A 23,375-nucleotide genomic window follows, 5' to 3' on the forward strand; every position below is an offset into this window, starting at 1 on the left:
AAGGCAATAAATGGCTGTGAATTTTGGGAGAAACAGTACTGTACTTGAAATTCAAATTTCATGTAATTCAAAGTTTGTTGTAACTCAGGACTCTGTCCTCCTCCCATCCCGTTAAAGTCAGTGGTAACACTCTCATTGGTTTCATTGGAGCAGAACCATCCTCTAAGAGGCTATAGCAACATTAGTAGTTTAAAGGGACTCATCAACTTATCAGTCACACTTTTTCGTGGAATTCTTTTACCTGTAATTGTTAAAAATAACACCTATGATCATAGAATCATAGAATATCAGGGTTGGAAGGGACCTCAGGAGGTCATCTAGTCCAACCCCCTGCTCAAAGCAGGACCAATCCCCAACTAAATCATCCCACCAAGGGCTTTGTCAAGCCTGACCTTAAAAGAGTCTAAGGAAGGAGATTCCACCACCTCCCTAGGTAACGCATTCCAGTGTTTCACCACCCTCCTAGTGAAAAAGTTTTTCCTAATATCCAACCTAAACCTCCCCCACTGCAACTTGAGACCATTACTCCTCGTTCTGTCATCTGCTACCACTGAGAACAGTCTAGATCCATCCTCTTTGGAACCCCCTTTCAGGTAGTTGAAAGCAGCTATCAAATCCCCCCTCATTCTTCTCTTCTGCAGACTAAACAATCCCAGTTCCCTCAGCCGCTCCTCATAAGTCATGTATTCCAGTCCCCTAATCATTTTTGTTGCCCTCTGCTGGATATTTTCCAATTTTTCCACATCCTTCTTGTAGTGTGGGGCCCAAAACTGGACACAGTACTCCAGATGAGGCCTGACCAGTGTCGAATAGAGGGGAACGATCACATCCCTCGATCTGCCAGCAATGCCCCTACTTATACATCCCGAAATGCCATTGGCCATCTTGGCAACAAGGGCACACTGTTGACTCATATCCAGCTTCTCGTCCACTGTAACCCCTAGGTCCTTTTCTGCAGAACTGCTGCCGAGCCATTCGGTCCCTAGTCTGTAGCGGTGCATGGGATTCTTCCGTCCTAAGTGCAGGACTCTGCACTTGTCCTTGTTGAATCTCATCAGATTTCTTTTGTCCCAATCCTCTGATTTGTCTAGGGCCCTCTGTATCCTATCCCTACCCTCCAGCGTATCTACCTCTCCTCCCAGTTTAGTGTAATCTGCAAACTTGCTGAGGGTGCAATCTACACCATCCTCCAGATCATTAATCAAGATATTGAATAAAACTGGCCCGAGGACCAACCCTTGGGGCACTCCACTTGATACCAGCTATCAACTAGACATGGAGCCATTGATCACTACCCATTGAGCCAGACAATCTAGTCAGCTTTCTATCCACCTTATCTTCCATTCATCCAGCCCATACTTCTTTAACCTGCTGGCAAGTTTACTGTGGGAGACTGTGTCAAAAGCTTTGCTAAAGTCAAGGAACAACACGTCCACTGCTTTCCCCTCATCCACAGAGCCAGTTATCTCGTCATAGAAGTCAATTAGATTAGTCAGGCATAACTTGCCCTTGGTGAATCCATGCTGACTGTTTCTGATCAATTTCCTCTCCTCTAAGTGCTTCAGAATTGATTCCTTGAGGACCTGCTCCATGATTTTTCCAGGGACTGAGGTGAGGCTGACTGGCCTGTAGCTCCCAGGATCCTCCTTCTTCCCTTTTTTAAAGATGGGCACTACATTAGCCTTTTTCCACTCATCTGGGACCTTTCCCGATCGCCATGGGTTTTCAAAGATAATGGCCATTGGCTCTGCAATCACATCCGCCAGCTCCTTTAGCACTCTCGGATGCAGCGCATCCGGCCCCATGGACTTGTGCTCGTCCAGCTTTTCTAAATAGTCCCGAACCACTTCTTTCTCCACAGAGGGCTTGTCACCTCCTCCCCATGTGTGCTGCGCAGTGCAGTAGTCTGGGAGCTGACCTTGTTCGTGGAAGACAGAGGCAAAAAAAGCACTGAGTACATTAGCTTTTTCCACATCCTCTGTCACTAGGTTGCCTCCCTCGTTCAGTAAGGGGCCCACACTTTCCTTGACTTTCTTCTTGTCGCTAACATACCTGAAGAAACCCTTCTTGTTACTCTTAACATCTCTTGCTAGCTGCAACTCCAGGTGTGATTTGGCCTTCCTGATTTCACTCCTGCATGCCTGAGCAATATTTTTATACTCTTCCCTGGTCATTTGTCCAATATTCCACTTCTTGTAAGCTTCTTTTTTGTGTTTAAGATCAGCAAGGATTTCACTGTTAAGCCAAGCTGGTCGCCTGCCATATTTACTATTCTTTCTACACTTCGGGATGGTTTGTCCCTGTCACCTCAATAAGGATTCTTTAAAATACAGCCAGCTCTTCTGGACTCCTTTCCCCCTCATGTTATTCTCCCAGATGATCCTGCCCATCAGTTCCCTGGCGTTGTCAAAGTCTGCTTTTCTGAAATCCAGGGTCCATATTCTGCTGCTCTCCTTTCTTCCTGAACTCCACCATCTCATGGTCACTGCCTCACAGGTTCCCATCCCCTTTAGCTTCCCCTACTAATTCTTCCTGGTTTGTGAGCAGCAGGTCAAGAAGAGCTCTGCCCCTAGTTGGTTCCTCCAGCACTTGCACCAGGAAATTGTCCGCTACACTTTCCAAAAACTTCCTGGATTGTCTGTGCACCGCTGTAGTGCTCTCCCAGCAGATATCACGGTGATTGAAGTCTCCCATGAGAACCAGGGCCTGCGATCTAGTAACTTCCATCAGTTGCCGGAAGAAAGCCTTGTCCACCTCATCCCCCTGGTCCGGTGGTCTATAACAGACTCCCACCACTACATCACCCTTGTTGCTCACACTTCTAAACTTAATCCAGAGACTCTCAGGTTTTTCTGCAGTTTCATACTGAGCTCTGAGCAGTCATACTGCTCTCTTGCATACAATGCAACTGCCCCACTTTTTCTGCCCTGCCTGTCCTTCCTGAACAGTTTATATCCATCCATGACAGTACTCCAGTCATGTGAGTTATCCCACCAAGTCTCTGTTATTCCAATCACATCACAATTCCTTGACTGTGCCAGGACTTCCAGTTCTCCCGGCTTGTTTCCCAGGCTTCTTGCATTTGTGTATTGGCACTTGAGATAACTTGCTGTTTGTCTTGCTTTCTTAGTATGAGGCAGGAGCCCTCCCCTCTCGCGCTCTCCTTCTCGTGCTTCCTCCCGGTATCCCACGTCCCACTTACCTCAGGGCTTTAGTCTCCTTTCCCCGGTGAACCTAGTTTGATTATAAGTAGCTTATGGTTTGCCATAACTAGCAAATATTTGGGGTGGAATGCAGTGGAGTCCACATTTTGAGTTTGTTTTCTTTGTGCATTTGATGGCAAATGTATAGCACAGCTGGTCGAAAAATGAAACTATTTTTGCAATTTGTTTTGAGTTCAAATTTTTGCAGAAAACATCAATATTTTGGGATTTTTTTGATCTGTTTTAATGTACGGGAAGTTTCAAACCTGCACTACACACAGTTTTTGTATCAGTATAACTATGTTGGTTTAGGGTGTGGTTTTTCTTACTGAACAACACCTAGCTAGTATGGAGTAAACTAAAAGAACATAAAGATGTTATATACTAGTATAGTTTATTCCCTTTCCCACAGGGGATTAAACTATACTGCTGTAAGCATCTTTATACTAATATAACTGCATCCACACAAGGGGGGTGTACTGCTTTAACATATATAACATATATATATATATATATATAAGTTGTACAACTTTGGGTGTAAACAAGGCCATGTTTTTTGGCCATGTTTTTTGCCCAACGTAGTCAGCCAGTTTTTGGTTTCCTCTGTTGCTGTGTGACAAACTTGCACAAAGAAGAGAGAGAATACATTTTAAAAAATTAGTGTGACTGTAAAACCACAAAAATTGGGTGGGAAACCCACAGATATGTGTAAACTACTTTTAAACTCATTTTAAAAAAAGACTAGATTTCAAATAAATGGTGTCCTCTTAGATACTACCTTGATTTTCTTTCCTCTTTGCGTATGAAGAAGAGCTGTTTGTAGTTTTGAAAAGGATGGCATTTTATATGCAGAACCTATATAGTGACAGGATCTCTATATATAGCTTGAGAAGAAGAACATTTTGACATGTTGAGGTCTGATCCATATTGCAACCTCTTGGATCCTTTGAAGATTGTTTTACTTGCTTGTGCTAAGTTTCTAGACTATTTTGTCTACTAGGAATGTTATCATTATAATGAGGCAGTACAGATCAAATACAGCAATACAAGTTTTTAGATACCCTGTGAGAATTAAAAAAAAAAAAAGGAGAGAAAATAATAATCCACTAAGGGTATTATTTATAAGGTTTTTTCTTTTCTTTTTTTCTACTGTGACCTTTGATGGTATTTTTGCCAGACTAGTTTGTGTTGCCACATCTTGACAGTGCCACACTATTAATGGAAGGAGGCACAATCTTTGTTTATTTCGGAATCTGAGACACCATTTTGGCAACAAAACTAAGACCTTTAACTCTTGGAGTTTTCACCATTTGTTGTTAATTATCTGGTATCGTAAATTCAACGCCTTGGAGAAAAGGGTGTGTTTTGAAATGTGTATGTAAGTCGAGCATTCAGTTTCTTGGGGCAAAAAGGAAAAGGGAGTCCTAATGGTATTGCTCTCAAGTAAATTAAATGCTCTGTTTTTTTTTCAGTCTGATTCAGCTAGATCCCATTAATACTGAGAGGATTTTACTGTAAAGACCCTTTGCAATTCAGCTATGGTCTAGATTAAAGAGAAATCCCAATTTAAGTGAAAAATGAACTTTGTATTATGTTGTTTTCCTGATGGTCTGTTCATGCTGTAATTATGAATTGTACATGCAAGAAACATTTTTCCAGCCACCTCTTTCTTTAGAAGCTTAAGACAACATGTATAGAATGGCAAGACGCTTTAGCTGCCCATCTTTTATGATGTGTTTATTTTGTCCAATATAGAATTAAAGGGTTTGATCCAATGAAAGTCAGTGGAAGTTTTTCAAGTGACATAAATGAGCTTGTGGTCAGGCCCTAAATGAACTAGGAGCCATTAGCAGATTTCATGCAAGAAATAACAATTTGCAGGGAAGATTTTACCTTGAGTCACACTATAAAGAAATAATGCAGTTTTGTTAGGCACAGTCTGAAGGGCCACTATGCCTCCTGTGTAATAAAATACAGAAGGAATGCAGGAAAATAGCAAGTGAAAAACACAATGATGTCAGGCAGGGAACAGAATAAATGGAAAATGAAAGATGAGCAAATGATTTGAAATAACCAGCAAGCAACTAGAGGAAAAAATATTGGAATTAAGTATAGCTCTTTTTCCATGTCCTGCAGCTGTGCTTTGTGTGTTAGGATTTTACTGTCTGCATACGAGTTTGAAGGCATTCCTGCTCTAGCATGAAATATAGTGATTGCATATGGCACACATTACTACTGAAGCTTTAATACCAGAGTCAATCTGAAGTTGTTTGTGTTTTATTATTTCCTTAACAAAAGCTTTTTTCAGCTCTTAAGCCTCTAGTCTTGTGTTTTGTAGTTGCTCACAAGGGAATTTCTCAGTGCTGAACAAGGGCTTGTATGTTTACATACTCGTGCAAGGTCATTTTAACCTTTCAGTGCCGTGCCCAGAGCCTAACCACTTTAAAGACACACATTATTATTATTATTATTATTTTATTCTTTACAATTTTTCTTCTGTTAAGCTTAGTGTGCTTGTGAAAGGTGCCAGGCTGACTGCACTGGGAGAAAAACCCTCTCTTTACAGTGCTATTGTAGTTGCCATTAAAACTTCCTTCATAGTGTCCCACAAATGACCCTCATCTCTTACTTCTTTCAGGATTGAAAGGGTAGATTCGTCCTCAGGCCCACTGAGCCCTAGGCATTTCGTCAGTGAAAGCTAAATGTAGTGAAAAAACGAGGAGTACTTGTGGCACCGTAGAGACTAACAAATATATTTGTTAATTAATTTATTAATGTAGTGGTTGCATTTGCAACGCAAACATTGGTCCATGAGGAAGCAGACTGACATGTTCTCTGTGGATATATATCTTCCTACTGTATTTTCCACTGCATGCATCCGATGAAGTGGGTTTTAGCCCACGAAAGCTTATGCCCCAATAAATTTGTTAGTCTCCAAGATGCCACAAGTACTCCTCGTTTTTTTTTTAAAGTCAGTTATATGTTTCTGTTTGTTTAAAGTCAGATTAGAAACGGTGATCTAAGTGAACAACCACATATCCCATTACCGATTCCCCAAGCCATCTACTTCTGTGCAATATACTCTATATCCCTAGGACATAAGAATGTCTCAACTGGACCAACAGGATGTTTCCAATTAATTTATGGATTCATTTTTTTATTTTCCAGCATGAAACAGAGCCTATTTAAGAGTTACTATGACTCATATGGTGATTAATTTCCCCTTTTCCCCAAAACAAACAAGATCTTCTTCTGGCACTTGTCACATAAAGTGGTCACCTTTAAAAGTTTGCTAGTTTTGCCTTAGATTGATGGATAAATAGTATATATACTGTTCCCTAATCTACTAAGAGAATACATAAAATAAAGCGAATACAGTGCTAATATTACTTAGTTAACTGAAGCAGGTGTTTATGGGTGACCACTTTCTCATATGAAAGTTATGTTTATCATCAGATACCACAGGACACTTCAGTATCTTTAGGATTGACCTAATGTAAGTCAGAGTCCAAGATTCGTACAAGGAGCTTAGCTCTTTGCACATTTGAAAGCTTACAAATGCCATTAAAAACTCAACATTTGCCACTCTGTAGTGGTTGTGGGTATCAACCATAGTATCCCCTAAGAAGTGAAAGGTGGTGTAGTTACTTCAGGGGTTGTCAAAGGTGATATTTTGTAAATAGCATTCACTAAATGGTCCTCCAGGCAAGGTCATAATTTTAAGAACCATCAAAATGGTGGAAAATTTTAAAAAAGATTATTTATAGTTTACAAAAAATGACTTTTCCACTAGTTTTGTGTTTGTGTTTGAATGAAAGTTTTCTGCTTCATTATCCAGCTTCACCTCTCCTGGATCCTGTGAGTTACAAAACAGTGCTGTGTTTTAGAGATGAATCACTTGTTAAAGATATAACTGGGATGTCATAGTGTCAGTATTTAGACATCACAGCAGAATCAAGTTGAAAGTTCATATGGGCTGTAAGAGAGAGAAACTTTATTAACCACACCAACATATCTTGTGAAGATAAGAAAAAGAGGCAGAGGCAATATTAAAAAGCACTTGAAAGGTGGAAAGTTTGATATATTAGTGAGGATTCCCCTAGTGTGAGAATCCCTTTTTAAAATGGGGTGAAGAGAGAGACACCAATATCCAGGTCTCATTTAAATGAGAGACAAGGTGGGGGAGGCAGTAGCTTTGATTGGACCAATTCCTGTTGGTGAAGAAGACCTTATGTTGGTGAAAGAGACAAGCTTTCAAGTTTACACAGAAGTTGATCCAATAAAAGATATTACCTCACCCAGCTTGTCTCTGTAATATCCTGGGACCAACACAGCTACAACAATTCTGCAAATAATTTAAATGAGTCTGTAGTCTACATTATAAATATACACCGGATGCAGCGGAGAAAACCGGCACACTCTCTCAGGATGCTGTTAGGGCCACGCAGAATCTCATTAGGGACAACTTCAAAGATCAGTTCCTCATGTCCATAAAAACAAGTGTAAATTATCTTGTGTGAGCCTGCTGTTAGCAGTTGCACTGTTACATTATGCATGATTCTAGACTGCACATGGTTTGTACAAACTGCACTATGTTCCGTTAGTGTTTTTCATTTTTATGCTAAGCCTTGCAGCTTAGCAATTTATTGGTGTTATTTTGGCTAATATATTATTTGACTCATAATTTCCAATACATTTGATGTTAATAGTGACACAATGTCTAGAAAGGACTAATAAGGTTCTACAGAGGTTAAAAGGAATAAGTCATACAGTTCACTCTGTTTTATTGAGAGCTTTACCTGCTTTCTCATTCCACTGCTTCCCCAGTCATGGGTACAGATTTTGAAGGTAGCAACAGCGCTTAAGTGACCGTGTGTTTCAAGTGAATCTAGAAATGCTTCTTGGGATACTGCACTGAGGCACCTGACCTAAATATCTGTGAAAATAAAAAATACATTCGACCCTCATTAACTTGTACTGTAGCTAACCCACACACCACATAATACACATTATACCAAAAGGGCAGTCTCTTACCACTAATCAGGAGAGATTTAAATGTAAAACAGCCTCTGTATACTATAAAAAGAAAAGGAGTACTTGTGACACCTTAGAGACTAACCAATTTATTTGAGCATAAGCTTTCGTGAGCTACAGCTCACTTCATCGGATGCATTCATGTTCCACTCAATGCATCCGATGAAGTGAGCTGTAGCTCATGAAAGCTTATGCTCAGATAAATTGGTTAGTCTCTAAGGTGCCACAAGTACTCCTTTTCTTTTTGCGAATACAGACTAACACGGAAATCTGTATACTATGGAGTTTTGCCATTCGCTTTGGTGGGACCAGGATTTGGCCCCAAGACTTCACTATCCTTTCAGATACACTGCATAATAGTTACTAATACACCATGGAATATTGTACTACATTTCTAAAAAGAATGAAGTGCATTTTGTGATGTGGTGTCGTAATTTTTTTATACTGTTTGGTCACTTGTGGCCCGATCCAACTCCCAATAAAGTCAGAGGGATCCTTTCCATTCACTTCCTATGAGAGTTGTATTGGGCCCTTAACTGGCCCCAGTTAAGGGCCCAACTGTCAGTTGTTCACTAGTGTATAGTTTACAGCTAGCTTTACAAGTATCAAACAAGATGCTCGTGCAAATTATGTCTAGGTTATGGGTTTACGTGGTATGCGATGGTGATGGGTGGCTCAAAGGGGTCAACATTCAGTGTGCTAGTAAAATTACAGAACAAGGGGAAACGATTTCCCACCATTGTCCAAAGCTGCAGGAATCAGGACTCTGTCATGCAAGACAATTACCACATCCCTGAAGGCCTGATTCTACACCTGTTGGGATCAGAGTGGGCATTTTAACACTGACTTCCATGGGAACAGGACAGGCCCCTAAGGCAGAGAGAGATCTGAGCTTCATACCCTCTGGTTTCTCTGCCAGAGTCAGTGAAATCACAAGCATCCGAGACAAATGTTGAAAAGAAACATCCCATTCTAAATGTCTGTTCTCATTCATTTTACATGTGGCAGTTGTGGTGTCACTCACTGTCGGAGAAACCAGGACACCTATGCATTTTTCAGAACCATGAGGCCAAATCATCTGCCTCTGCTCAAGCAAACTCCCATTGATTACAGTGGACTGGCCATGGAGAAAGGATACATGTCAGGTTTCAAACATTAAGCACTCTGCAGAGAACAGGATGGAGAGATAAGGCAGCCTCAGACTATAATACCTTTCCACTGGGCTTCCCCTGTGGATCCAGGGTCCATGGCAGAGCTGAGCTGCAAGCTGCCAGATGCCTGTCAACATGGTTCCATTGGAGCTGTGCTGGCAGAAAGGAGCCTTGAAACACACGTCCTGACCTCCCTCTCTTTTTCCCTTGAGAATCATACGGTGATATCCTGCTGTTGAGCTGTGTCCTCCAATTTTCCTGTGGGATGGGATGATCAGACTGAAGTAGATCTAGTTTACACGAGAAAAGTTTGGCTGGTATAGCTATACTGATGTAACCATAGCAGGAAACCTTCCTAGGATAGACGTAGTTGATACCAAAAATTGTTTATACTGGTTTGGTGAGTGAAATAAATGATACCAACAAAGTGCTTTTATGCCTGTATCACTGCATTTATGCTAGAGCCTTTGCGGTATAAATATGTGGCCAAAAAAAAAAAAAAAAAGACACTCCTCACCAACACTGCTATGCTGTCTGAAGTCTCAAAATTACCTCCCTAACAGATAAATCCAGAGTTCTTTATTCAGACAAACTCCCAATGACTTCAATGGTGTTAAAATACAGTTAGCCTGATCACTCCCTCCTACTTATCCAGGCATAACTGAGCACATAGTTTGGTCTGTTGTCTTTATTTCTGTGACTAAAAAGAAGGTTTCAAAAGGTTATTGGCTGTGTTATAGATAATACTTACCTGTTGCCTGGGGAAGATGGTTACACCCAGAAATGCCTTTGTGATTGTTGAAAACCTGCATCTTTATGACATTTTTTAAGCTGTAACTTTCTTTTTAGTTCAACAGAATCCCAACAATCTCTGCATTATCTGAACCTAGAGTGATCAGTTTCATTCGGAGTTTAGTGAGAACGAGATGGGAAGAAGTGTTCACTTAACATAATAGTTCAAGCCTGAGTTTGATCTGACCATGGCAGATGACCTTTGAACTGGCCATAAGATAAGAAGCAACAGTGATGATCATGCTATCGGATTACTAGCAAGGCATGAAGTAACATTTGGACATTGGAGATCTGATTCATAGGGGATGTCCACACTTGGCTGTGGAGTCGGGGCACCAGTGCTGGGAGAGAAAAAAACCACCTCCACGAGGGGAGTAGCTCCCAGCGCTGGTGTGCTGTCTATACTGGCACTTCACAGCATTTTTTTCACACCCCTGAGTGCGAAATTTGCAGCGCTGTAAAGTGGCAGTGTAGACAAGGCCTTAGTTGTAGACGTTGATTGAAATGTTCCTTTCCCAGGTTTGGCAGTTCAAGTGGCATTCATATCACTGTGTCCCTTGGGGGAAAAATCAAGGGATTGTGAGAAAAATCCTGTGAACGAAGGCTGCAAAACGAACTTCAGTTTTCATTTACAATATAGTTGTATAGTTATTTTAAAGTAAAAAAGAAAAAGTGTGTGTGTGTGGGGGGGAGTTGGGTGGTATAGTAGTCACAGTCTGTTCTCAAAAAAGGCACAGGATTGGAAAAGCAGAGTAGGTAAGGACTGAGAGGCATTGGGAGAGATGGTGAGGAAAGTTGCAAAACCTGGTGCCCAAGAACAATAAATAATGCTGGCACAAATCAATTTACCTATTTACCTCAGTCTCACAAGCACTAAATTTTCTCCTTTTTGCGGGGTTGGGCAGCAGCCTGGGGAGGGGAAGAATGAAAATAAATTATGGGAAAAATATTTTTGAGTCTGTTTGGTTGGGAAGTCTATGAGACCCAAATCTTAACTCCATCCCTAACAAAATGGATCTTTGAAGGGTTAAAAGCTGTGATGCAAGTTCAAACTACCTTTGGAATTAAAAGAGAATTTAGCCTAATGAGCTGGACAAACCAATGTAAACTTTGTGCTTTGTCCTTGTACATAATAGCAAAATAAAAATACTGAGGTTGCAGTGGGGAGCAGGGAGTGTCTTCAACTTTTTCATGGTGTGGACCACATCTTGATAGAGAGTTGATCTTGTAAGTACCTCCACTCCCATTCTTGATTACACTGACTACTTCCCCTACCATTAGTGGCTGTGTAGCATCTGTGTGGCAAAAAATGGACCAATTGCTCATGTGGAAGAGTAATATAAAGGGTACTATTTATTGTATATTTAGCTTCCCTTAATGTGATTTAGCAGCTGGAAACGAGGAGCCAGGATCATGTGACCAGCTGACTCTACATGGACCATCAGCAAGCACTCTGTAAACCATTGTTGATACATGGAATCACAATTTGGGAACCACTGGGGTAAATCCAGGAAGTAGCAATCAGGCCATCATAAGAGTCTTCCCTTTGCCCTGCCCGTTTGGACTGTTCGTTTGTGCAGTGAATAGTGATTTACCATGGTTAATTTCAAATGCAAAAATGGTACAACTTTGTACTCACCTTACTGCATAACTCTGACATTTTGTTAGCTGGTGGGAGATCGTGCTAAGGCAGAATTTTGTTTGTATCATACTACAGTTGACCTTCCAAAGATTGTGTATGTACCCATCATGCTTGGATTGAATTGCATTTTTACCATCAGGTGGGGAGCTGAAAATTGAGTGGCACATGCCCCAAGTAGGATGACATGTTAAATTCCAATGAGGTTACATGCCACCTAAACAGTTGGCTTGAATAAGCTGAGCGTGGCTACACAAACCTAGATTCACTAAAGCCTGATGATACAAATGGCAGGTCTCCTCAGACTGAGGAATAACTAGATGTCAAGTCTGTGACTCATGCGTGCTATGCTATGGTCACAGTTATTTATCAAAGGTCAAGAGCAAAGCAATGTACTGGCTTATATGGTTTTATATAGATTTGTTTATATAGCACTGCCCTCTACAGGAGAGATTATTGGACCTACTTGTGACTATTATATCACACTTTAGTTAGTTGGTGTACAAACTGGGTACACAGATGCTTATTTAGCTAATTTGTCTTTGGAGCTATCCTTGATGACAACCGTGAAGGGTGTACAGCCGTGGAATCATTACAGCAATGACACAGGTACCTCTGAGAAATTCACTGTGGTCATTGATTGGTGATGATTAGTACAAAGTGGAGTACAAAGAGGCTCTCACATTGCAGAGAAAATCGGAGCAGTTCCTCAGAACTAGGAACTGCATGTTAATCACTTCACCAGGAAAGACTGTTGAATGCATGAGATCTGAGAAACTTTGTCACAATGGAAAAAGGGTTTCATGATCCAGGAGAATTTGTAATACCCTTCCCCCCCTTTGTGTAGAATACATCTGAAAAGTGTAAGGCATTAGATTCACGTGTGATTGCAGCAGCTGCTAGAGAGACAATTGCAATGTCCCCTCCCCTTGCAATGGGCACCTTTAGACAAATTCCATTTTTGACCAGAAATTTAGTACAGTAGCAAAATTATGAGGCAGATTTGCTTGAGCCTTCTAACTGTTCCTGGAAGTTTAAGGAGAATGGGCCCAATCCTGCAAGTTGCTTAACATGTCCTTTGAGGAGGTAGGCCCCTTAAACACGCTGGGAAGTCAGCAGATGTTGAGAGTACTTCCCAGGGTCTGCTGCAAACAGTAACAGTAGAACCTTAGTTTAAATTAATCAATGAACAAGTTCTGAATCAATTTCTAGAGCTGGGTGAATTATTCTTTGCAAATAGAATACAATACAGACTTTTTGCGAATACAGACTAACACGGCTGTTACTCTGAAACCTGTCTTTGCAAATAACATTTCTTGCCAATTTAGCCCTTTCTTCTGAAGGTTGGCTCAGAAACATCCTATCATTTTGGGTCTCTTTGTTGTTCGTATTTGCTTAATAGTTTGTGTGAAAAATGTTAGCCTATTGGTTGTTTTGTGAGCTTGTTTGTCAAGGTGTGTGGTTGGTCACTTCAGTTATATGGTACTGGTTTTGTTCCATGATTAGATGACTGAAATTTTTCAAAGAGGAGAATAATGAATAACAAATAACTTCCAGTACTAATCATTTGACCTAAAATAGTTGAACATCTCTGCTGGTACGTACTGTATGTTCTCATGGATAATGGATAATATAACACCACCAATAACAGCAAGCCAGCTTTGCTTTTTCTAGACATGAAAATATTTGTGAATCACTGCATGTGTTTTTTTGACCAGGTCTAGAGACTTCACCTAGCTTTTGTTTAGATGTATTGCTTTTGGTGCTGAAGATGTGTGGAATGTGAAAATTTGTGAAAGAAACTGGTCAATTTTAATGATAATGAACGGAACTGAAAATTCAACTTCAACTCATTTTGCAATTATTCTTATTCTATTTATTATTTGTATTATTCTAATCAAGGACCAGGACCACACTATAGAAACACAGAACAAAATAAATTGTCCCTACCTCACAGAGGTTACAACAGTTTCAGCTAAACAACTGCTGGTGCATTGAGGTGAACAAAATGTTGTCACTTAGGCCCTGATCCTGCACCATTAAAGTCCGTGGGATTGTTGCCATTGACTTCAATTAGCATAGGATCCTGGCCTTAATGATGTGCTAGTAGCAACATTGCCAGATTACAATTGCTTGCAGAAATGTAAAGAACACTACAAAAGAATAGAATTCCTGAGAGAAATGGTTCCCTGTTTAAAGGAAAGAGTGGTTAAAGGACAGCTGTTCCCAGCTCTTTAACAGACTGGACTTTGTGTCTCCTCGGGCAGGTCACTTAATTTGTGTCTCCTCATCTGCAAAATAATACTGCCTGTCTCTCAGGGGCATTAGGAAGCTCAGTTATTCAGTGTTTTCAAAATGCTTTATGATCATTTTACTGGAAGGTCGTAGAGAATTTAAAAAAAAGATACCACAGCCTTGCAAAGGTGTTATGAAACTTTACCAGCACATGCACAAAATGCTTTACTGCTCTTGCCACGATGATGATGATGATAATGAAAAAAACTGATACCTTATTTCCATGTCAAAAAAGCCTAATTACCCTGTATGACTGAGTAGATAGAATTTTGCAAATTTTATTATTAAAAGCAACTCCCCTCCCCCCCACCCCCAAATTTGTTTGTGTTGATACAATCCAATAGGGTTGAATCCAAATATCACTAACATATGTTTGCATGTCAGTGTTGCCAACTCTTGTGATTTTATTAAATGTCTCAAAATAACTGGTGTTGTCCTTAAAGCCCCAGCTACGAAAGGTAACTGGTTGCATGAGAATTTCAGCTTTCATTTGAGGGGAAAAAAAGAAAAAATAATAAGTTTCTAACCTTCTTGGTTGCAAAGAAAAGCTTGAAAATGTGACCCAAGTGTCCAGGCTTATCTGCCTGGGGAAATGGACTGGAATGGCTATTGCGGAATAAACTATTCTGGAATACCTATTGTGCTTTAAATTCACGCCCCTGTTTGTTCCAGAATAACTTCCCTATGTTGACAACTGTAGAAAACCAGAAAGCAAATAAAAAGAACCAAAACATTCTTCTTCGTAAAGATCTCATGTTTTTAAGCTAATTTTGTGATTTTGGGGGCCTGACACATGAGTTTTAAACACTTGGAATTGGTAATACTTATGTTGGGTAAAATTCACTCCAATGCACCATTTACAACCTGGGTTAAAGGTTTAAGTAGGGTTTAATCTGTTCCTTGCCTGCATCCACTGTAATGGGGTGAATTTCACCCATTGAGATTATTACAAAATGTATCTAAAAGGTCAGACCAGTGGTGCCTATTTGTTTTACTGAAGGTAGGTTGTGTCATGATTTTTACATGTCTGTTGCACTGGTTGCTAAACGAGCAGATTTCAGTCTTTTGTTTTAAAGCATAACCAGCGAGATAACGTTTGCACTGCTTCTAACTGAATCACATAAGCGAAATTACATTGCCTGCATCTCATTTTGTATCATAAAATGTTATGGGATGCAGCTTGTTTCCCTACCCCCCTAGAGCTTCTTATGGTGGCATTCTTTTTCCTCATTTCAAAGCTAGAATGCATCCGCTTTCTTTGTTAAGCATGGAAATAGCTGTTCTCCAATGTGTGGCAACATCTGCTATGCAAACCAAGATTTCAATTCTGCAAAAAGTGTTGATTTGGAGAACATTTGGATTTCCAAGTTTTCGAGGTCTCATGTTCTGCCGCATAACAAGTGATTGCTAATCAGGTTTGCATCATTAGTGATGACTTCTGCTTACTACAGTAGTAATGCCTAAAACTATTCACATTCATGGGCATATAAACGTAACATATTGTGGTTTTTCAGCATGTTTGACTGCAGAATTAACTTTTGTAATAGAACTGCAAACGTTATCATCCAGTCTGTGGTTTTTCTAATTTTTGTTACAGGCATAAAAGTGAATGTAAACGTATTTTCATATTGAGTTTTCTAGACGTGTTCCTAAGGCAGATCTTTATCTTGACCATAATTCATTTTAGAATTTATTTGATTTTTTTTTGGTACCCCTTTTTGAAAATAAATTATTTAGCACAGTAAGAATAATTGTTGACAACAGAAGTCAGAAACATTTGTGATAAATGCGAATGTCCCAGATAGTCCCTCTGGGGATTTCTTAATTCATTAATTTTTAAGATGAAAAATAAGATAAGCAAAAGTAAATGTTCTCAGATAACCTATAACATAGTGGGGTTGCCCACGAAACCTCTGCTTATTAACTACATTATTGATAAAACCTCATAATGCTGCATACAGCAGTGCTTCTCATAGTGCGGTTTGCCTAAATGCAACGTGTGTTTCAAATAAAGTCTATAGACAAGTTATGATAGTGATGAAACAAAAACATTAATTTGTGTCTGTTTTAAATTAATACAGAAAATAGTTTTTATGGTGCTATTGGCATGAAAGGGGTTCAGTGACCTATGGCATAAAAAATAGTCATTGGAGAAAATGCATGACTGCATCAAAGGAAGAAGGAAAGTTTAAATAACAGCAACAAAGGTTAAAATGTCTGGGGTGTGCAGTTTCAAAGTGGGGAGGTCCTGTTACTCTTTCTGGAGTTGCACTATGCCATGCTTTATTAAAGAGGATGTCAAAATTTTGTTTCCAAAGGTAGCTTTGTCTACTTGTTAAACTGCAATAGTGTTTGTTTCTAGTTCGAGTAGGGCCCCCCTTATGGGTGCTCCACTGTAAGTGTATGTGTGTCCCTGTGCTTCCGATCAGGGGATCTTTGGTAGATGTGTCTGTTTGGCCCACATGTGCTCTCTCCTCTCCTTGTGCTCTGCCTCCAGGCTAATTAGTGCTGCACTGCACGGACAAACCACCCTCAGTCCCTTCTTAGCCGCCTCTGCTCACCCGGGCTAGAGATGGAGCAGCAATTAGCTGTCCATTCTCGGATACTTTTACTCTTTAGAAAGGTTTCAGAGTAGCTGCCCTGTTAGTCTGTATTCGCAAAAAGAAAAGGAGTACTTGTGGCACCTTCGAGACTAACCAATTTATTTGAGCATAAGCTTTCATGAGCTACAGCTCACTTCATCGCTGTAGCTCACGAAAGCTTATGCTCAAATAAATTGGTTAGTCTCGAAGGTGCCACAAGTACTCCTTTTCTTTTTACTCTTTAGAAATTCATTCTTAGCTAGTTTGTGTTTTTTTCCTTAGTCTCATAGAATTTCCTTTAGTTTTTTTCTCTTCCTATTTAAAAAACAATTTTTTTTGCTTTACACCCCCCCAACCCACCCACACTGGGGATTGACCCCAGTAAGGGGTATGCCTGGTTCACCTGGTTTTAAGAGATGCCTCTCTTGCAAGGAGTCCATTCCAGTAACAGAGGGATGTTCCCACTGTATCCGTTGCCTCGGGGAGGGCTGCGTTCCACAGAACTGTACTTTCTGCCAGAAGTTAAAGACCAGACCCAACCCCTTCCCCCACCCCTGCACAAAAAAGCTTCTCATATAGGGAGCTCTTCAGCCTGCATCTGACCTGCACCCAGAGGTTTCCCAGGCGACATGTGTCTTCTCAGCAGCCTTCTGCCTCCAAGGCCAGTGAATTGAGGAAGAAATCCTCGGACTCCCCATGTAAGACCTCCAAAAAGAAAGCTTTGAGCCCTCATAGTGAGCCCAGACCAGCCAGAGGAGATCCCCGATATGTTTGGTCTTCTTGGTACCAACAGTGTCTGAGCACAGTACTATAGATCGCGAGGATCCGGAATGACAGATACAGTTGGCTCGCTTAAGGACCCCATAGGCACCGAAGCAGCGGTACCACTGGTCAGGACAGGAGTGGAGACCGTATCACCTCCAAGAAGACAGATGCCCTCGGTACTGACAACTGAGAGGCAACCCTCATTGGACCATTCGGTGCAGCCAAGCTCACCGGTTCCCTCGGTACTGACAACTCAGTACCAGCAACCACTGACGGTACCTGTTAGTGTGGCCCCGCAGGAATTTAGATTCTCTAAAGACTTTAGGATATCTGAGGTACCAGAACCTCCTCTATTCAGTACCGGGGTCCCAGTACCGGGTACATCTCGAGCCCAAGAGTCACTGCCAGCATTGAGCCATGCACCTCCCATCTCTGCATTGGTTCCACCGTTTTCCAGTGGAGAATCAGATAGTGACCAGGAAGAGGTCCTCTCTTGTCACTCTCAGTATACTTCCTCCTGCTACCAACCCGGACCTTCCCAGTCATGCCCTAGGTCTGGACCTCAACCCCCGGGATCTGACCAACCATGGACTCGGCAACCTATGCCTTTTCACTGCCCCAGTGGCCTTGTTGGGATCCCTGGGCAGCCTATAGGCACCATGCCTCCTGGGTATCCAGTGTTCTACACAGAGAGACTTTGAGGCATTCACTCTCAGCCACTGTCTCTGTCTAGAGCCTCAGAACCTCCTGAGGAGATCCTAGAGGAGCAGGAAGTTGGACTAGAGGAGGAGGTTACACCACATACTAACATCTCTTCCTCTCCAGATGAGGCAATAATGCCTCCTTCACCATCTATGGCACATTATTTTAAACTCTTCCAAGACCTGACTAAGAGTGTGGCGGACACGTTAAAGATACTTCTTGAGGCGGTAAAAGACACTCACCATAAGCTGCTGGATATTCTGCATACATCCTTGTCCTCCTCCAGGATAGCACTCCCCATCAAAGAAGTGCTTTTGGACCCAGCTAAGCTTATATGGCAAATGACAGCATTGGCCATACTGACATGCAAATGGGCAGATAAAAAAAATATTACGTACCTTCCAGGGATACTGAATTTCTTTTTTCTCCACCGTCCGCCTGTTTCCATCGTGATAAGTACAGTGAACTCCAGTGGCCAGCAACATCATTCCAAGCCCACCTCTTATGATAGGGGCTGGAAGCTCCTTGACCTAATTTGATGAAAGGCCTGTGCGTCTGCTACTCTGCAATTTACAATTGCAAAACGTGATTATATTAACTGTACCAAATTTAACATCTTTATTGACCACCTTACGGAATCACAACAGGAACAATTTTGCGCCATTATCAACAAAGGGTAGTTAGTGGCCAAAATAGCACTCCAGAAGGCAAGTGATGCAGCTGAAAGAGTGGCCTGGTCCATCTTAACAGGAGTTGTAATGCGGCAAGTGTTGTGGCTGTATCTTTCAGGCTTCCCAAAGGAGGTGCAAACAACTGTCTATGAGCTCTTCTTCAAAGGCTCTTAAGTTGTTTGCTGAGAAGACAGATGCATCACTCCACACACTCAAGGACCCCAGAGCCACACTTCAGTCACTGGGGATCTGTATGCCCGGACAAGAGAGAAAATTCAGTTCTCAGTCTTCTCACAGACCGCATACACCGCAGTTTCCACCACAATGCTACTATGAGCCACAGAGAGAGAAATTCAACTTCCAGAGATTCAAACCATCAGGCCCATAATCTTTAACGTTGCAATCTGAAAGATCAAGGTCCTGAGGGACCACTCCCTCAGACATTAGCTGCAACTTCCCAACCTATTGCATTCCTTTGGATGCTGACTTTCTCCATTCTGCCACAATTGGGAACACGTAACATTTGACAGATGGGCTTTGGAGGTTATCGCCAATGGGTATTTTATCCATTTCACTTCCCTTCCTCCCCATCCCACTTCTCCATCACTGTTCAGGGACCCTTGTGACAAGAGATAGATCACCTCCTCCATCCCTCTGCATCTCTGCGGCAAAGGTTTTTACACTCAATATTTCCTGATCCCCAAGAAAAAGGGAGGTATGAGACCCATCCTGGACCTCAGGGCACTAAACAAATATGTCAAGGCCCAGAAATTCATGATGGTCACACTAGCAGCGATTATTCCATCTGTGGAACAGGGAGATTGGTTCTCAGCCCTCAACCTCCAAGATGTGTATTTCCACACATTGATCCTACCGTCCCACAGACAAGTTCCCATATTTAGTCTGGATCAGGACATAAGTACAGGGCATTCCCCTTTGGCCTCTTGTCGACTCCCAGAGTATTCTCCAAGGTCCTTTCCATAGTAGTGGCTCACCTATGTACCCGGGGGATCATGATTTGCCCATACTCAGACAACTGTCTCCTGAGGGCCTGCTCCTTTGAAGAAGCCCTACGATTCACCCACAGAACTATGCGTGTATTCATGAACCTCGACCTGCAACTCAACGTCAAAATTGAGCTTAAGTCCAGTACCACGTTTGGAGTTTATAGGAGCCAACCTTGACTCACTGCAAGCGAGGGTGCTCCTTCCACAACAAAGATTTCACAGCCTATCCACGCCTAGAGACAGTTCAAACCAGCCCTCAAACTTCAGCCAGACATTGCCATCAGCTTCTGGGGCACATAGTGCTGGTATGTTTGTCATATCTCACGCCAGGCCACACATGAGGTGTTTGCAGATGTGTTTCAACATGGTTTACAGGCTAAAGAAAGACAGGCTAGACAAACCTCTCTTGATGCCTTCCAGGATCAAACACTCCGTGAATTGGTGGAAATACCCTGTAAATGTGTGTACGGGAGTCCCATTCACTCAGCCTCTTTCCTTCCCCAACTTTGCTTCTCACTAGGGATGCATCCCTCATGGATTGAGGTACACAGCTCAACAATCTCACGACTCAGAGAAAATGGTCACAATATACTACCTCCATCAGGAATTCTCACACGCTCCATGTGGGTGGTTTCCTACTCTGTCACCTTCTTCAAGAATGTTCCTATCTCGCAAATCTGCAGAACAGCCACCTGGGCGTCTATATATACCTTTGCAGAAAACTATGCGGTTACTGGGACTCTGCTTCCGACGCTATCTTCGGCTCCACAGTATTACCATCCATAACAGACTTGACTCTGAAGCCCCAACCTCCCATTAGGGATACTGCTTGGCAGTCACCTACAGTGCAGCACCAATAGGGATACCACTTGAGGAAGAAGAGGAAGTTACTCACCTTGTCCAGTAACGATGGTTCTTCAAGAAGTGTTTCTCTATGGGTGCTCCACAACCTGCCCTCCTCCCTTCTACTTCTGAGTTCTTGATATGGACTCTGCAGTAGAGAAGAAACTCAGGATGGTTTGCCCACGCAGCAATAATTAGCCTCAAGGCAGAGCACTAGGACAGGAGAGTGCATGTGCAGGCTAAACAGACACTGCTAAGATCTCAGATGAGAAGCACAGGGATGCACATATGCCTACAGTAGAGTATCCATAGCTCTTGAAGAATCATCGTTCTTCTGCACAAGATGAGTAACTTCCTCTTCTTGAGGGTGTGTAGGTTGCACAGCAGTTGTCTTGTATTTTTTTTTGCCATAATCTATTTAAGTTCCATAGAAAGAGAGATGCATCTGATCGTGTCTGCTAACCACTTTTTAACTGATAGCTTTCCCTGTTTTTGATATGATCTTTTAGAAATATGGAGATGTTTTGTAAAATGTGAGGAAATCTAGTTTTAGGATTCTGCACTGCATATCCAGAGGACATTAGAACACCCCTCAAATCCAGTCATCGAGCCATTGTATTTTATTGTACTTGGGATCTAATTCTGTCCTAGGATTTGCTTCAGTGGTAATCATGTACATCTAAGACCAGGTATGAGCCCTAAGAGGGCCACTACAATAGACCTCTAAAAGAGTAAGGGCAGCATCGAAATTAGGCCTGTTAAAACTTAAAGGCCAAATTCTACAACTGCATTTATGTGGCCCTATTGAGGTCATTGTGGGGTGGCACAAACAAGCAGAATTTGGCTCTAACCTTTTCTTCCTACTTTAAAATACGTTATATGGAATAATATACATATTTTTACTGAAATTATGCCTCCGATTCTGATCTCACACCTATCTAAATCTAGAATAACTGCATTGGCTATAGTGAAGTTATTCCAAGGTTATGCTGGTGTAAATAGCATTAGAAACAGACCCAATAGAATTAGTAGTAGTGTAGAATTAGTGTATGTAAGGTTAGGCCAGTTGTGTTACTGTAGAGCATGTAAAAGTTTTTATGGTGTCGGCCAACAACTTTAGTGATTTCAGCTTGTTTGGTGATCAGGACACTGAATAGAAAGCTATACTTTAGTGTAGCATGGAAATTAGTAGAAATCAGTATGTGTGGGTGAACAGAGGTGATATTAAGAGAAGAGGACACATCTGTGAAAAAGGAGCTGGGTTGCTCTTTATAGAACGGTATATTAAACATCTCTCTCTCTGCAGAAAACTTCTTGTTTACTCAGAAGAGTGGGTCAGAAACCATATGACTGTGACTGAAGTATATGTGAAATATGAAACAGAATGGCAAAATTTTAGAAGATGCAAGTTTTTTAAAAGTGCTTCATTACTTTAAACGTATTTTATTTGTCAGAAGCATAGTGAGATTTCTGGTGCCCAGGGTCGGATCTGAAACACTTTTTTTACTTGAAAATCCCAGATCAGAATGTAGGGTTAGAGAAACCTTGTATCCCAGTCAAGATAGGTTTCCACTAGATGCCACATCCTACCCCACCAAATCTGACCAAGAAGATGAGTTGTGTTTTGAACACATAGCTTCCTAATGCATTGTTTACTGGTTCCGAGTCAGACAGATCGAATCTGTTGATAATGGACAGTTTAAGCCCATTTAATTCCTTAAAGTAATATCACATGCTGTATGAGTACAGTACTAGGAAATTTTGTTTACTCTCCTCCACTCTGTCTGCTCATGAATCCTTCTGCTAGCATCAGTAGGAATTCTGCATGCATGTTGATGGGAATATATGTCCCTTAATACAAATGGAAATCACTGGGTTTGCCCAGGATAAGTCATCCTTTCTTTGAACAGGTTTTGTGGCTCCAGCTCAGTCTCCCATGGAAGTAGTCTCAGTCATAAAGCATAGCAGCACGCATTCACATAAATTAGCAGTCACTGGGTATGTCTACACTACAAAAACAAACAAACAAACAAACAAACCCATGTCAGTGAGTCTCAGAGCCCAGAACAACAGACCTGGGCTCTCACCACAGGTCTAAAAATAGCCGGGTAGACATTTCTGCTTGGGCTGGAGTATTAACCACTCTGGGAGTACATTCATCCCTTGTATAACTCTCAGGCATTCAGCTGAAATAATTGGAGCTACACCAGGGATGAATTTGGCATCCTCCTTCTAAAGGGTTAAAAACATGGCTGTCTCAACTTTCAGTGCCCTTAAATGGGCATCTGAATGATCTGCAAAGATGTGAATTTAGGATTTCAGGACATATGACCAAAATAGATTTAGGGAGACAGTGTTCCTACTGGTTATAGCAAGGGACTAAGGACGTGTCTACCCTAGAAAGGGTTTTCTGGTATAGCTATACTGACAAACCCTCTTAGTGGAGACACCGTTTATACCAGCAAATGTGCTTTTGCTATGTCACAGCGCGGGTTGGCCCTTGTGAAGGAAGTAGGTCCTGTGCCAGAACAGGTATTCCTGTTTGGCCAATTAAGAGGGTGTGGAAGCACCTTAGGTTTATAAGGGACCAGGAAGAATCAGAGACAGGGAGAGGACCCAGTCAGTTGGAGAGACCTCATGAATCAGAGCTGCCTGAGTGGGAGTTAGGGGCAGGTGAGAGCTACCAAAGAC

At 41.6% G+C, this 23,375-nt stretch overlaps 1 protein-coding gene and 1 long non-coding RNA gene across 3 annotated transcripts in view; one reads left to right on the forward strand and one right to left on the reverse strand.

Annotated features, from left to right (window-relative positions):
• MPPED2 (metallophosphoesterase domain containing 2) overlaps window positions 1–23,375 on the forward strand; it is a 129,369-nt gene that overhangs the window by 17,215 nt on the left and 88,779 nt on the right. The gene's annotated exons all lie outside the window — the stretch shown is intronic.
• On the reverse strand, window positions 8,061–18,643 carry LOC311523084. The gene is made up of 3 exons (XR_014712255.1): window positions 18,562–18,643; window positions 9,449–9,646; window positions 8,061–8,139 (listed from the first exon to the last, which is right to left on the reverse strand). It is a non-coding gene; the product is annotated as an uncharacterized lncRNA (long non-coding RNA).

The sequence above is a fragment of the Lepidochelys olivacea genome (genome assembly GCF_965140295.1).
Source record: "Lepidochelys olivacea isolate rLepOli2 genome assembly, chromosome: 6".
In the NCBI taxonomy this organism is placed as follows: domain Eukaryota; kingdom Metazoa; phylum Chordata; order Testudines; family Cheloniidae; genus Lepidochelys; species Lepidochelys olivacea.